The sequence below is a fragment of the Phasianus colchicus genome, chromosome 1 (genome assembly GCF_987193195.1).
Source record: "Phasianus colchicus chromosome 1, bPhaCol1.hap1.1, whole genome shotgun sequence".
In the NCBI taxonomy this organism is placed as follows: Eukaryota; Metazoa; Chordata; class Aves; order Galliformes; family Phasianidae; genus Phasianus; species Phasianus colchicus.
This window is the reverse complement of record NC_143436.1, coordinates 130,453,227-130,468,894: the sequence shown is the minus strand read 5'-3', so window position 1 is coordinate 130,468,894 and position 15,668 is coordinate 130,453,227. Positions and strand designations below refer to the sequence as shown.

The window sequence follows — 15,668 nt, the reverse complement described above, 5'->3', positions numbered from 1 at the left end:
TGACTTCAGATGCTTTGAAGCAACCAAGCATAGGTTTGGATGAGCCATTCTGTGTGCTCTTTGAAGCAATTCTATTCTCAATCAAAAGAATGATCTGTGGGCACTGATATTTGCCATAAGTTTAAATATATACATATATATTTCTGATAAAAACTTAATATGTTAGACTTTCAACAAAACAGATCAATTCTAAATTTTTGAAGAATATGAAAGAAGAGCCTTCTAAAATCTACACATATGCTTTGAAAACAATCATTATTTGTTTAGATGTTTATTTTGTTGTAGGGATTTGTTTTGAGTCAGGAAGAAAAAACTCTGCAGTTTCCCAGTGGATAATACTTGTAAACTTTATTTCTCAGATTAAAGTTTTTTACTCAGGTGTCACTGGATAAAAAATAAATGAATTAATAAATAAATAAGGTTGCAAGGAAAAGTTAGGTTGGAGGAAGGCTGCTCTAGCACAGTTCTGATTTTCTCAACAGAGGAGGAGAAGAGTGCTTTGGCTTCCAGGAAGAATTTGAAAGAGAAGAATGATTCTTACCTGAAGTTTTGAAAAGTAATGTTAGCCCTTACCTTTGGCAGACCTTTGCAGCTGTTGCAATCCACGCACAATTCACTCCTTCTGTCTCTTAGAATAAGGGCACACAAGCTTCTGATGGAGAAGACAAAATGTATGGCTTTCTACAGTGCCATTTATGAGCTTTGGTAATTCCCCATTTAACAGGTTGGAGATTCCCAATGAGACATGCTTAAGTTTCTGCTTCTACATATTTGGTAAGACTGTAGCTTCCACTGTCATAGAATCATAGAATCATAACATCATAGCATCACAGAATCATAGAATCATAGAATGGTTTGGGCTGGAATGATTACCAGTGCCTGTACATGTCTCTCTTTTCCCTCAGTTAGACCAGCACATCCTTGCTCAATCAGTTTCCCACCTCCGCTGCTTGATTTCTTCTGCTGTGCTCTCAGAAAGGCGTCTAAAGAGATGACAGGTCTGCTCCATTGCTATGTCTCTAAGGACATTTTCCCAGGGGGAGCTCATCCAGTATTTCCTTACTTCCAAACCCTTTCCTGCACTCAGTAACACTCAGTGTTACTTTCCCTCTCACTACAGATCAGTTTGTTCACTTCTCTTTGTGTGACCGGATAAGTTAACTCTTAAAAAAGAATCAGATCCCTGTTCATAACTGGACACTACTTCCTTTTTCAGCTCTTTCTATTGCACTTGATCATGCAAGCAATACCAACTCTCTTGACTCAAGAATACCCAGATGAGTCAGGGATGTCTTCACTCTTAAACAACTCCCTGCTTTCAGCTGAGTCATATTCATCAGCTATTTCCATTTTGCTTTATCCGACAGAAGTACATGGCTAAGCATTTTTCTTCCTTTTTAAGCAGCTGTTCATTATTTTGACAGAAGTTCCAATATCTGGAAAAAAAAATAAATAGAGAAGATATAGAAAACACTGCACAAACAAAATTGAATTAGGTAATACTTGTAGCAGGTCACCTCACCACTGAAACCGCCAGTACTGATGTCAAATGAGGAGACGTTTGTGGCACTGTGCAGAGATCCCCACATCAGGATGAGAAATTAACCATTAATCAGATGCCTATCTAAGACTCCAAAGTCTGAGCTTGTAAGTAGGGAGAGGAAAGGTGTTGTTCTAATGTTTGCCTTTTGTTTCTCACAACCCAGAAGTATTTTAATTGGCTGTAAGTTAATTTTCCCAAAGTCGAGTCTCTTTTGTCCTAAATGGTAACTAGAAACTTTCATCTCTGTTGTACAAGTATTATATTCAGATACAATTTCTGTAGTGAGCCTTTCCAATAGAGGTCAGGATGGCTAGACTTGACAAGGACAATCTAGGCTTTTTCAGTTTGTCTTTGAATGTGATTTGGGCTAAATAACTTTTATCACCACAACACATCTGTATGGTAAGAGCACTGTCGGAGCTGGAAGCACAGGAGAGTCAAAGCAATTACCTCTTGAGAAGCAGGAGAGGTTCCCTGGCACTACCAGCTGTAGCATCATCAACATGTCAACATGTATCATCTTAGAGATGATTATATATTACTCTACAAAAACAGGTCTCAACAGCTCTCCAAGTTGAAGTTCCATAGAAACAAACAAAATCTCCTTCAAGTACTCACTATCTGCACTATACCTACTTCTGCCTTATTGAAATAGCAACTTATTGCTGATACAGTAAAGTGCATAAAAGAGGGGCTGTGGCAGTCTCACATCTCACAGGATCAACAGATCAGCGTGTGGTTGTCAACATTTTACGGGCTGGTTCAGCCCGGTTCTGTGACTAGTGGGGTGGGGGGACCCACAGACCCACGCCCCAGGAAAAGGAAAAGGGAAAAAGGGGAAAGGGTAGGGAGATGGGCCTAAAAAAAAAAAAAAACAGCGGCAATGATTTGAGGAGAAATAAATTAATTTACTAAATAAGATATCGGAATGCAATAAAACACACTATAATACACTATAGTACAATATAATTAGAATTGAAGATCATAAATCGAATAAAATGAGAGTGTCTGAAAACTCAAGGCCTTACTCTAATGTGGAAGCAAGTGAGACATCTAGCTGAGCTGAGCAGAAGAATAAAGAGGGGAGAACAGTTTGTGAGAGGAGAACAATTTTATGTTTCCCTCTGAGCAGAAACGGTAACAGAACAGTGAGCAGACCTCTGGGGGATGCAGTATGTAGTTCTCTCCTGGGACAGGTACCTGGAACTGGAGCATTAACTCTTTAACTCTCAGTGCACTACATGATGCTATGATGTGGAATACCAATAACAGAAAATCATAAAACCCTTGACAGTGGTGCTTTACAGGTAAGAACAGAGTTGCTGAGAGACTACCTCTGCACAGGTGGAAAGGGTCCTAATGAATATTTGATATTTAGGGATTAAAAAGTGCTGCATCTTTTCTGAATATTGCTGGCACAAACTGCACCATGTTGAAAATGAGAGTAAGTAGTTGTTAAAAAGTCTTCATGAAAGAAAAGCAGGACTGGCTTGCATAGTAGATGTCATGAACTTTAGCAACAGAACAACAGATGAATGAATGAAATATTCTGCTGTATTGAGAACCTCAGTAGAAAGTATTGATCAGAACACGATAAGCCTAAGTTTACTAAGAAACTCAGAAAGGCAGAGGAAGAAAGCTATCAGTTTACTTCATCAATATTTTAAGTATTCAGAGAATCCTAGACTGGAGATGATCAAGGAACCTGACCACAGCTGGCAGTACACAGGAAATAAATGAAAATCCTTACACTACTACTGTGTTACCACAATATCAGACTGGTGCTTGTAGCCTTGCCGGTAATGTTCTTGATTGTCATTGCAACATCAAAGACAAATTATTTTTTAAATGACGAGGTTTTCTTCATTGGAGATATATATATCTTTGCAAATCATGTCCTGTTATTGTTATTGCCAATGAAAAAACTACTCTGGCAAGAGAACTTTCCCCTCACCTGGTTCATTTTCATCCTGAAATTATCCAGAAGTGTAACTAAGATGTAGATGACAACAATATGCAGCTTTAATCTATTAATTAAGAAATTAATCTCTTTTCTATTGTCCTTTTTAACTTCCACTGTACGAATGAAGTGCAAAATGACTGTAATCAAAAGCATGGTTTTCTCTTGTCAGTCAGCCTGCCTGCAAATGCAGCATTAGTCTGCTCATCAGCAGTATGTAAAATCTGCTAGATGAACTTTTCTTTTGATTTATTTTTGTTTAAAACCTCTAATGTTGCTTAAAAAAGAATTGTATAACATATAAAGTAAATAATGTAAAATAAATAACATCCAGTAACAGGAGTCAACAATGTCTGTAGCTAATAATCTTCATCTAAAATATATCATATTTTCCACTTTTTAAGCAATTTGGTGTATATGGGTAAAAAGAGATAAGTTAAATTAACCACATTAAACATTTAATTTGGGTTATTTCCTGAACAAGAGATTCAGCAAAGGGTCCTGGACAATTCTGCAACAAATATATTGAGAATATATATATTTTTAAATGATAATTCTCTGTAACATGAAGAAGCATTAGTGCCGTAAAACAGTTTTTATTTGATACAAGGTTCTGGTCCAAAATATAGGCTTGCACTGCACCAGAAGAACTCTGTTCCTCTAATAACAGCAGCAAAGCAGCACCATTAGGTGCTTCTGTTGCTTTTCTTTGATTTACAGGCTGAAATAATAGGTCAGATGCCTGAACTTTGGAGCATTTTGGCTACATTTCAGACCTGCACATTTACATGGGCACATTTACATGGGGATGAAGCTCTGAGCATGATGTGCATGAGCAGAAACAATCAATACAAATGAACCTAAAGTTTCAGAGTTTAATGGCTAGAGTGGCTCATAGCTGCTGTTTACAGGAAAAAATTGCAGCTTTGTCTTCTGAAATGAAGGTACGACCTGCAAGCATTTGGTGAGGGGAGAATTAGAGCAGAACAAAAAATACACGAACCAATAGGCAGAGTGGCTAAGAAATAATGGATTGCAATTAAGAAGAAAAATTAAGCCCTCTGAAAGCCACCTGCAGACTCGATCTTGCACACAAGCAGTGCCTAGATGTTTTGCAGGCTCAGTAATCAGCCTTCATGTTAGTCGGGAAGATTCTCCAAGTGGCCACACGATGGTAGCCTAGCATCAGAGACATGCAGGCATCAACCACTGCTGTCACATAAGGAAAGGAAAAAGGCTGAAGATTTTCTTCTATTAAACAGAAATCAAAGGAAATTTCGGAACCCGCCGCTGTCACATGGGCATCTAAGCTCAGTTTTGGCTTCCAAGTAGTGTAATTTCTACAATAGGGCTCTAGTGTACCTAGTGGTTAGCCTTACATCTAGATAGCTGTACTGTTACAGACAAATTCATACCCAGTCCTTACACTTCCCTTACGCATGAGATAAGCATACCATCAGCTGCAGCCAACTGCAGTTTCCTCTTTGAAAGTACAAAACAGGAGTAAAAAAGTTTAAACAAGCTTCTTGCTGCGCTCTCAGTATCTTGCAAACTGTAGGAATAGCCTTGTCTGTGTATCTGACATAAAGGAAAATAAGAGCTTTTTTTTGACGGAATCCCCTTTGCAAACTGGGGAGACCTAGCAGCATCTGCATATTTGAGCTGAATTCAGATAATAATTTAACATTTTTTAAAAGGTATGAACTTCTAAGCTTTTAAGATTTCAAGCTTAGACAGTTTGTGTAAAAAGATGAAGCCAGTTTGTACTCAGCAGCAAATTTCAGTGGCCTTGAAGCTAGACTGGGGATTGGGCAATTCTTCTGCACAGACATCTGTATTTGTTTATGAAATTGAGTGATAATAATAATTAAGAAGTAAAAAAAATAATTAAGCTCAAGTTCTGAACCGTACCCAAAGTTGTTGCACTTGGGCTGTGGCAATCCCAGGTATTTATACAGACGATGGGAAAATCTCATTGAAAGCAGCCCTGCAGAGAAGGACTTGGGGATCCCGGTGGTCAAGAAGCTGGACATGAGCCAGCAGTATGTGCTTGCAGCCCAGAAGGCCAACTGTGTTCTGGGCTGCATTAAAAAAGAGGTGGCCAGCAGGGAGAGGGAGGTGATTGTCCCTCTCTACTTGGTTCTTGTGAGGCCACATCTGGAGTACTGCATCCAGACCTGGGGCCCCAGCACAAGAAAGACATGGATCTCTTAGAATGGGTCCAGGGGAGGACCAATAAGATGATCAGAGGGCTGGAGCACCTCTCCTATGAGGAAAGGTTGAGGGAACTGGGATTGTTTAGCTTGGAGAAGAGAAGGTTCCAGGGAGACCTCATTGTGGCCTTCCAGTACTTGAAGGGAGTGTATAAACAGGAGGGGGTTTACATGGGTGGACAGTGATAGGACAAGGGTGAATGGTTTTAAACTGAGACAGGGGAGATTTAGATTAGATATTAGGAGGAAGTTTTTCACACAGAGGGTGGTGACGCACTGGAACAGGTTGCCCAAGGAGGCTGTGGATGCCCCATCCCTGGAGGCATTCAAGGCCAGGCTGGATGTGGCTCTGGGCAGCCTGGTCTGGTGGTTGGTGACCCTGCACATAGCAGGGGGTTGAAACTAGATGACTTTTGTGGTCCTTTTCAACCCAAGCCATTCTATGGTTCTATGATTCTAATATTGTTTTCTTTCCATTTCTTGGACTTCCAATTAAAGGTGGAAAATTTAAAATACATTCAGAAAGAAAAGAAAAAAAAAGAAAAAAAACATACCAGAAAGAATGTATTTTGATTATCAACATCTTCTGGACAATTGCAGCAGTGCTCTTTCTTATACATGTAATTCTTTAAATTAAATTATTATGCTTTAAATTGAAGTCATGTGAAGCCATTGCAATGGTTCTGATTTTTAGAAGAATACATACTGACCCCAGGGAGTCTTTGGTATAACCTGCAGGACTAGAAAAGTATGCTAATACACTATTCTGGCATGCAGCTCCCCTCCCTTCCATAAACAAATCAAATCATTCTCCAGGCTGACACAGCAGCTAAGGGGAAGTCCATTTTTAAGTTAACTGATTGAACAAAAACATTCATGTCTAGCTTAAGCACTGACTGAGGCTGCCAATGACAAAACTGGATTTCAAACACCCTGTACAGTTGACTTTGTGCATTCTGAGTCTTTCTGTCAAGTTATACTTTCCAAATACCTATTTTAAATACTGACATTGATAGAACATTGCTAACTCTAATGAGGGTTTAAACTTTCCTAATCCATAATCATTTTTTTCACGATTAAAGATGTTGACATGACAATAAATTAAGGCTCTTGTACCAGCCCAATATCTTGTATCCTAATTTGCTGTAACTGTTACATCACAACACAACTTCGCCAGTGCAGGAACTTGTATGTCTGAGAGCGACTCTGTTTCTGACAGTCTGCAGGGCTCAGTTTCAAGAATTACAGAAGCTGAGTAGACACAAGAGTCACAGGACAGTCTTTACCCTATAGTAGGAGTCTTTCGGTTCCTCTACAGAGCAGCAATCAGAACAACTCAGTTCTGAACAGATCAGTTACAGTTAGTTTTTTTCCTCTCTCATTTCCTTTTTCATAAGAGCAGTAGTACCAAATAAATGTGCTGGCCCATAATTCACAAGAACTCCCAACCCTATGTGCATTTCCGCAGCGAAATTTTTCAAAACAAACTTCTGGTATAATTGTAGCCTTATATCTAGCATATGTCTATGGACATGCCTGATGCAAATATTCATGTGAGAACTATAAGTATCCGCACAAGGCAGCCCCTCTCAGTTCAGTAGCACTCACTGTTCCCCATGCTCTGGCATGTGTGTGCTTCTGTCCCTCACTGCTTCAGGAATATGCTTCCCTTGCTGAGAAGACTTCAGCACTAAGTATGATCAGGTTGGGAAGAATAAGCAAATTCTGTGTGTTCTTGCTGGCAGTTCTTGGCTTCCTTATCATGACTTGCCCAGTTTGCTCACTCCAGGTTCTAAGAATCTTTTGATTACTCTGTGAAACCACAAAAGGAAAAGTATTAAAATATAAGTCAATTATTTAATTGTTCTGTGACTGTATTACAATAGCCGCTGATTATACAATTTACTCCATATCCTTATATCCCTCTTTCTATTCTAAGTTTTGTGATCTGATTAGTTAACCAAGTAGCTTCTATACAATGCAACTTTATAATGAATTTTCATCTTTATACTATTCATTATTGTACTGAAAGTACTCCATCAAGGGCAAATTTACAATCAATGGACAACAGAAAAGTATGTTTTAAAATATTTTCACTCCTTGGAAGTGTGCCAAGGAAAGAATTCCACAATTGCATATAGAAATAATTGCAAACCTAGATGGAGCTTGAAAACTGGTTCTTTTCTGATGTAAGCAAATAGCCTTACAGAATTACAGAATGTCAGGGATTGAAAGGAACCTCAATCCCCCTGCCAGAGCAGGAACACCTAGATCAGGCCACACAGGAATGCATCCAGGTGGGTTTGGGATGTTTTCAGAGAAGGAGGCCCCAAAGCCTCTCTGGGCAGCCATTCCAGTGTTCTGTTACCCTCACCATGAAGAAGTGTTTTCTCATATTTATATGGAACATCCTGTTCTCCAGCTTGCACCCACTGCCCCTTATCCTACCACTGGATGTCACTGAGAAGAGCCTGGCTCCATCCTTCAGACACTCACCCTTTACATATTTTTATAAACATTAATGAGGTCACCCCTCAGTCTCCTCCAAACCAAAGAAACCCAGCTCCCTCAGCCTTTCTTTGTAAGGGAGATGCTCCATTCCTTTAATTATCTTTGTGGCTCTGTGCTGTGGCTGTGCTCTCTCCAGCAGTTCCCTGTCCTTCTTGAACTGAGAGGCCCAAAACTGGACACAGTATTCCAGCTGCTGTCTCACCAGGGCAGAGTAGAGGGGGAGCAAAGCCTCTCTCAACCTACTAACCACATCCCTTCTAATACACCCCAGGATGCTATTGGCCTCCTTGGCCATAAGGGCACAGTGCTGGTTCATGGTCATCTTGCTGTCCACCAGAACCCTGAGGTCCCTTTCCCCTGTACTCCTCTCCAACAGGTCAGTCCCCTACCTATACTGGTACCCGAGCTTGTTATTGCCCAGATGCAAGACTCTACACTTGCCATTGTTATATTTTATTAAATTTCTCCCTGCCCAACTCTTCAGCCTGTCTATGTCTCTCTGGATGTCAGCACAGCGTGTCAGAAGCTGTTCCATCACCTTTCCAGGGATGGAGGTGAGGCTTCTTCCCCTTTTTAAAGACTGGAGTGACATTTGCTTTCCTCCAGCCCTCAGGCACCTCTCCCATTCCCCACAACTTACCAAACATAATGGAGAGAGGCATAGCAATGACTTCCACCAGCTCCTTCAGCACCTGTGGGTGCATCCCATCAGGACTTATGGACTTATGGATGTCCACATTTCTTAACTGGTCCTTAACCCAGACCTCATGAACTGAGGCAAACTCCTCCTTTATCCTGACTTCCTCTGGGGCCTCAGGGGTATGGGGCTCCAGGGGACAGCCTCCAGCAGTATAGATAGAAGAAAAGAAGGCATTTAGGAACTCCACCTTCTCTGTATCTTCTGTCAGGGCACCATCTCATTCATCAGTGGGCCTACATTGCCTCTATTGTTAGTTTTATCTGAAGTGTATTTGAAGAAGCCCTTTCTGTTGTCCTTGACCCCTCTTGCAAGGTTTAATTCTTGCCTAGTTGCCTCCCTACATCCTTTGACAACGGACTTATATTCCTCCCACGTGGCCAGACAAGTGGCCCCTCTTTCCATGATCCTTACACTCTCCTCTTCCACTTGAGTTTGCCCAGCAGTTCCCTGTTTAACCATGCAGGCCTTCTGGCTCCCTTTCTTGACTTCCTATCTGTTGGGAAGCTCTTGATGTTGAACTTGGAAGAAGTGGTCCGTGAGCCAGCAATGTGCACTTGCAGCCCAAAAGGCAAACTGTATCCTGGGTTGCATCAAGGGAAGTGTAACCAGCAGGTTTGAGGGAGGTGATTCTGCCCCTCTACTCTGCTATTGTGAGACCCCACCTGTAGTGTTGTATCCAGTTCTAGGGTCCTTAACACAAGGAGAACATTGAGTATTGGAACAGGTCCAGAGGAGGGCCACAAAGACGGTCAGAATGCTAAAACACCTCCCCAACACAGGGGCAGACTGAGAGAACTGGGGCTCTTCAGTCTGAAAAAGAGAAGGCTCCAAGGAGGCCTTATAGTAGCCTTCCAGTACCTGAAAAGGGACTACAGGAAAGCTGGTGAGGAACTTTTTATAAGAACAGGTAGTGACAGGATGAGGGGAAATGGTTTTAAACTGGATGAGAGCTGATTTAGACTAGATTTTGAGAAGAAATTCTTTCCTGTGAAAGTGATGAGACACTGGAATGGGCTGCCCAGTGAGGCTGTGGATGTCCCCTCCCTGGAAGCATTCAAGGCCAGGCTGGATAGGGCTATGAGCAACCTGGTCTAGAGGGAGGTGTCCCTGCCTACAGCAGGGAATTAGAACTAGATGATCTTAAAAGTCCATTCCAATCCAAACCATTCTATGATTCTATAAATGGAGAAATACTTGAAATCCAATCTGATGTAATCTCAATCAGAAGAAATAATAAAATGAAAAAAAAGGGAAATCCATTTCTGGGCTGAATTTATGCAGTTCTCAATCAACTATACAACTTTTGAAATTGATCTGATTGAAAACTTTCAGGCATGTAATTTGTTCAGCATAAAATACTGTTTTGGACCAAACCAGACCATCATACTAAATTAATTCATCAATTCCAATCAAATCTGATAAATTATTTGCATTTTGAAAGAAAGGGAGAGTGAAATGGAGAATTTAAAAATAAAAATATTTTATTATTTTGCATATGTCATGCATGCTTTTATTGATCATTATATTTTAATTTCAGTTTTCCACAATAAAAAATAATATTCATAGAGGGCCAGAAAAAAAATGAAGGTCTGAAAAAAAGGACAACTTTCATCCAATTCTGAGCACTCTTCAGTATTAATGGAGGAGTAGGTAGCCTCTGACAGCCTATGACTACACTGGTATGTTCAGACTGGCTGGTGCTGAATTAGGCCATGAAATCACCCTGCTAAGCAAACTTTAACTCTTGCACAATGAGTCCCTGTCTGCTTTCTTTCACAGGCATTGCGAAGTAAAGGTTTGATTTTAAGGCTTAACATTGAAAATACTCTCTGGACGGGAAACACTAGACCTATTAAATAAATGAGAAACAAATATTTTTAAAAATGCTGTTGAGCTTTGATAACTTGTTTTTAGATTATATCTTACAAGTTTGTGGAGCTCCTGTTGTATTTTCACTTCTTGTCTACTCCTTTCATTGACTGTGCATTACAGTCAGAGACATAAAAACTAGGACTTCATGATAGGCACATTTTCCTGTGCCTGACAAGCTACTCAAATGATCAAGTACTTGAGGTGGACTAAGGAGCTCTCATTTACCTACTCCTTTATTTTGCATTTGTGTGGAATCAGTAAATCCTGGAAAAAACAGCTTTCACATTCAAAGCAGCTTTAGTGGCCAAGACCACTGTAATTTCATCAGATCTTGCTGCACATACAAGTCCCAAATCCTTGAAATTTTCATAGGATCCCAAATGTCAGAAGTCATTTGGTCAGATGTCCAGCCATGAGTCTCTCTAACATCTACCTGAAAATATACCTGAATCACTGAAAGGAGATTTATGGTGAGTAAACTCCTTATACCAATAAATTACTCAGCATTATCTTAACAAAGAAAATCTAAGTGATCCAGTGTCATCCCAACTGATTATATGATGTGGAAGCATCACATACGTGAGCAAGTATGTCCATATGTCAAAGGTTACATAAATCACAGAAACACAGAATCATAGGGGTTGGAAGGGACCTCCAGAGATCATTGAGTCCAACCCCCCTGCCAAAGCAGGATCCCTACACCAGGTCGCACAAGTAGGTGTCCAGGCGGGTCTTGAATATCTCCAGAGAAGGAGACTCCACAACCTCCCTAGGCAAAATCTTCCCTTTAAAAAGTCACACATGCATTTATGAACTAAAGAATTGCAGTAGTTTCCCATATCACAAAATAAACTGCCCATTAATCATGTGACAGCATAGAAGAACTGTAAATATTTTAGAAAACACAATTTAAATAAAAGACATGGAAGTATGGAAAGATTATCCATTCTCATTTACGTTTGTTTATACAACCCTATTTCTTTTAGAGTGTGTAGCTATGTGTTGTGATACAGTTTTTAATTACATGAATTACATCCTTTCAACAGAGGACCTTTGCATATGAATATGAATGTCAATTGTTTAGTTTCCAACCTTCCCAGCACTATTATCACATATCTGGACAGGTTATATGTACCCTACTGAAAATGAGATTTCAGGCTTGCTGATAAAAATTGATCCTGAAACCACACACACTCGAGTTTTAAAATGTGTGTAGAAGAGAAAGTGAGAAAGAGAACAGAAGGTCTTACTTCTGCAGCTCCTGAAATGAAATGCAGGCAACAGCCTACAGTCTGCTCTCTGATCTGTGAATAAAATTGGAGAATTGAAACCTGAGGAAGATGAAACATCTTCTCAAGTAACTCCCAATTCCTCCTCTGATCAGAAGAAAAAAAGGGGAAAAAAGACAAAACAACAAAGAAGGCTGATAGGAGAGAAGCTGTTCAGTATACAAGAAAACAGTCAGGACAAATCTGAAATTATTTGCAATCTCTTCAGTGAAATGTAACAGATATGTGCAGCAAGACTGGAACACTCACTGAACATTGTAAGTCATGAGTGCTGTTTAATAACTTTAAGTACAAGTAATTAAATGATAAGAAAGGTAGAGAGATCTGTAAACATAAAATCATAAAATCATGAAATAATAGAATGGTTTGGGTTGGAAGGGACCTTAAAGCCCATGCAATTCTGAGCTCCCCACCAGCTGAGGCAGCCCAGGGCATGAGCACCTCTAGGGATGGGGCACCACAGCTTCTCTGGGCAGCCTGTTTCTGTGCATAACCACCCTCATAGTAAATAATCTCTTTCTAATCTAAATCTAATCTAAATCTACCCTAATTAAGTTTAAAGTTATTACTCTTTGTCCCATATCACGCCCTGATAAAGAGTCTCTCTCTATCTTTCCTTTTAGCTCTCTTTAGATACTGGAAAGCTGCTATACTATCTTCTCAGAACTTCTCTTTTCTAATCTAAACAACTCCAACACTTGGCCTCTCTTCATAGGATAGGTGCTCCAGCCCAACTTATTTACTTTGTGGCCCTCCTCTGGACCTGCTCTAAAAAATCCTTTTCTTTCTTGAGCTGGGGACCTCAGAGCTGAACACATTTTTCCAGGTGGGTTCTCAAAAGAGCAGAGTAGAGAGGAGAATTGCCTTCCTCATCCTGCTGTCCACTGTACTATACTTTTCATGCAGCTCAGGACACAATTGGCTTTCAGGGATGCAAGTTACAGAATCACAGAATCACAAGAGTTGAAAGGGACCTCAAGAGATCGCTGAGTCCAACCCTCCTGCCAAAGCAGGTTCCCCACGATAGGTTACACAGGTAGGCATCCAGATGGGTCTTGAATGTCTCCATAGAAGGAGACTCCACAGCCACTCTGGGCAGCCTGTTCCTGTGCTCCATCACTCTTACTGTAAAGAAGTTCTTCTGCATATTATTATAGAACCTCCTCTGTTCAAGTTTTAGGTCATTACTCCTTGTACTTATGCACAGTGTCATCTTATATTCAGTTTTTCATCCAATGGACCCCTAAGTCCATCTCTACAGGGATGTTCTCAATCCACTCGTCACCCAGTCTATATTCATGTTTGGGATTGCCACAACTGAGGTGCAGGTCCTTGTACCTGGCCTTGCTGAAATGCATGTTGTTCATATGGGCCACCTCTAAAACCTGCTGAAGTTCCTCTAGCACATGTCAGTCACACCATTGTGGCTTGATGTAGTCCACTTGCTGAGGGTGCATTCAATTCCACTGTCCATATTTTGACATTGACAAAGATGTTAAATAACATCAGCCCCAGTACAGACTTCTGAAGGACATAACCCATTGCTAGTATCCACATGGATACTGAGCAATTTACTGCAACATGGCATGCATCCCAGGGTTCTGAAGGAGCTGGCTGAGGTGGTTGCCGAGCCGCTCTCCATCATATTTGAGAAGTCGTGGCTGTCTGGTGTGGTCCCGGATGACTGGAGGAAGGGTCACGTCACTCCCATTTACAAGAAAGGGAGCAAGGAGGACCCTGGGAACTACAGGCCGGTGAGTCTCACCTCTGTGCCTGGGAAGATCATGGAACAGATCATCCTGGATGACATGCTTGATCACATGAGGAAAGGGCGTGTGATCCGTGACAGCCAGCACGGCTTCACCAGAGGAAGGTCATGCTTGACCAATCTGGTGGCCTTTTATGATGGAGTGACGGCATCGGTGGACAAGGGAAAGGCGACCGATGTCATTTACCTGGACTTGAGCAAGGCCTTTGACATGGTCCCCCACCACATCCTTCTCTCCAAACTGGAGGGATGTGGATTTGATGGGTGGACCACTCGATGGATAAGAAACTGGTTGAAAGGCCGCAGACAGAGGGTGATCATCAATGGCTCTATGTCCAGGTGGAGGCTGGTAACGAGCGGCGTCCCCCAGGGATCTGTCTTGGGACCGGTGCTCTTTAACATCTTTATCAATGACATTGATGACGGAATTGAGTGCACCCTCAGCAAGTTTGCTGACGACACCAAGCTGAGTGGTGCGGTTGACACAGTTGAAGGACGGGATGCCATTCAGAGGGACCTCGAGAGGCTAGAAAGGTGGGCCTGGGTGAACCTGATGAGGTTCAACACTGCAAAGTGCAGAGTTTTGCACTTGGGCCGGAGGAATCCCAGGCATCCCTACAGACTGGAAGGAGAGGTCCTTGAGAGCAGCCCTGTGGAGAAGGACCTGGGGGTCTTGGTAGACGAAAAACTTAACATGAGCCAGCAGTGTGCCCTTGCGGCTCGGAAGGCAAATGGGATCCTGGGCTCCATCAGAAGAGGGGTGGCCAGCAGGGACAGAGAGGTGATTGTTCCCCTCTACTCTGCTCTTGTGAGGCCCCATCTGGAATACTGCGTCCAGGTCTGGAGCCCCCAGTACAGGAAAGACAGGGAGCTGTTGGAGAGGGTCCAGAGGAGGGCCACAAAGATGATCAGGGGACTGGAGCACCTCCCCTATGAGGACAGGCTGAGGGAGCTGGGCTTGTTCAGCCTGGAGAAAAGAAGGCTGCGGGGTGACCTCATTGCAGCCTTTCAGTACCTAAAGGGAGCCTACAAAGAGGAGGGGAATCAACTCTTTGAAAGGGTGAGTGACAGCAGGACAAGGGGAAATGGTTTTAAGCTGAGGGAAGGGAGATATAGGTTGGATGTCAGGGGGAAATTCTTTACGGAGAGAGTGGTGAGGTACTGGAACAGGCTGCCCAGGGAGGTTGTGGATGCCCCGTCCCTGGAGGTGTTCAAAGCCAGATTGGATGGGGCCCTGGGCAGTCTGGTCTAGCATTAGGTGGAATGGTGGTGGCCCTGCATGTGGCAGGGGGGTTGGAGATTCATGATCCTTGAGGTCCCTTCCAACCCTGGCAATTCTGTGATTCTGTGATTCTGTGATTTTCAGTGCATCCATCCTGCCAATTCCTTATCCACCATTAGTGGCCCGTCTATCAAATCCAGATCTCTCCAGTTTTGAGACAAAGATGGTGAGTGGGACAGCATCAAATGCTCTATACAAGTCCTAGTAGATAATGTCAGTTGTTCTTCCCCTATCCATGAACACTGCAACCCCATTGCAAAATTCCATCAAATTTGTCAGGCACAATTTGCCTTTAGAGAATCCATGATTGTTGTCACCCATCACCTCTCAGTTTTCCATGTGTCCTACCATAGTTTCCAGGAGGATCTATTCAATGATCTTGCAAGGCACAGATGGGAGATTAACCGTCCTGTAGTTCTCCAGACCCCTTTTTTTCTCTTTTTAATATAGGTCTTTTTCCTTTAAAAGCAGAAGTTGTGTTACCCTGTTTCCAGCCACAAGGAAATTCACGAGGCTGACAGACATCCATA

General features: G+C 41.9%; 1 protein-coding gene across 1 annotated transcript in view; it reads right to left on the bottom strand.

Annotated features, from left to right (window-relative positions):
* LOC116230791 (interleukin-5 receptor subunit alpha-like) overlaps window positions 1-662 on the bottom strand; it is a 28,552-nt gene extending 27,890 nt beyond the window's left edge. The window contains exon 1 of the mRNA XM_031596158.2: window positions 574-662. The gene's annotated coding sequence lies outside the window, so the exon portion shown is untranslated. The remainder of the gene's footprint in view (window positions 1-573) is intronic.
* Between the last annotated feature and the right edge of the window lie 15,006 nt (window positions 663-15,668).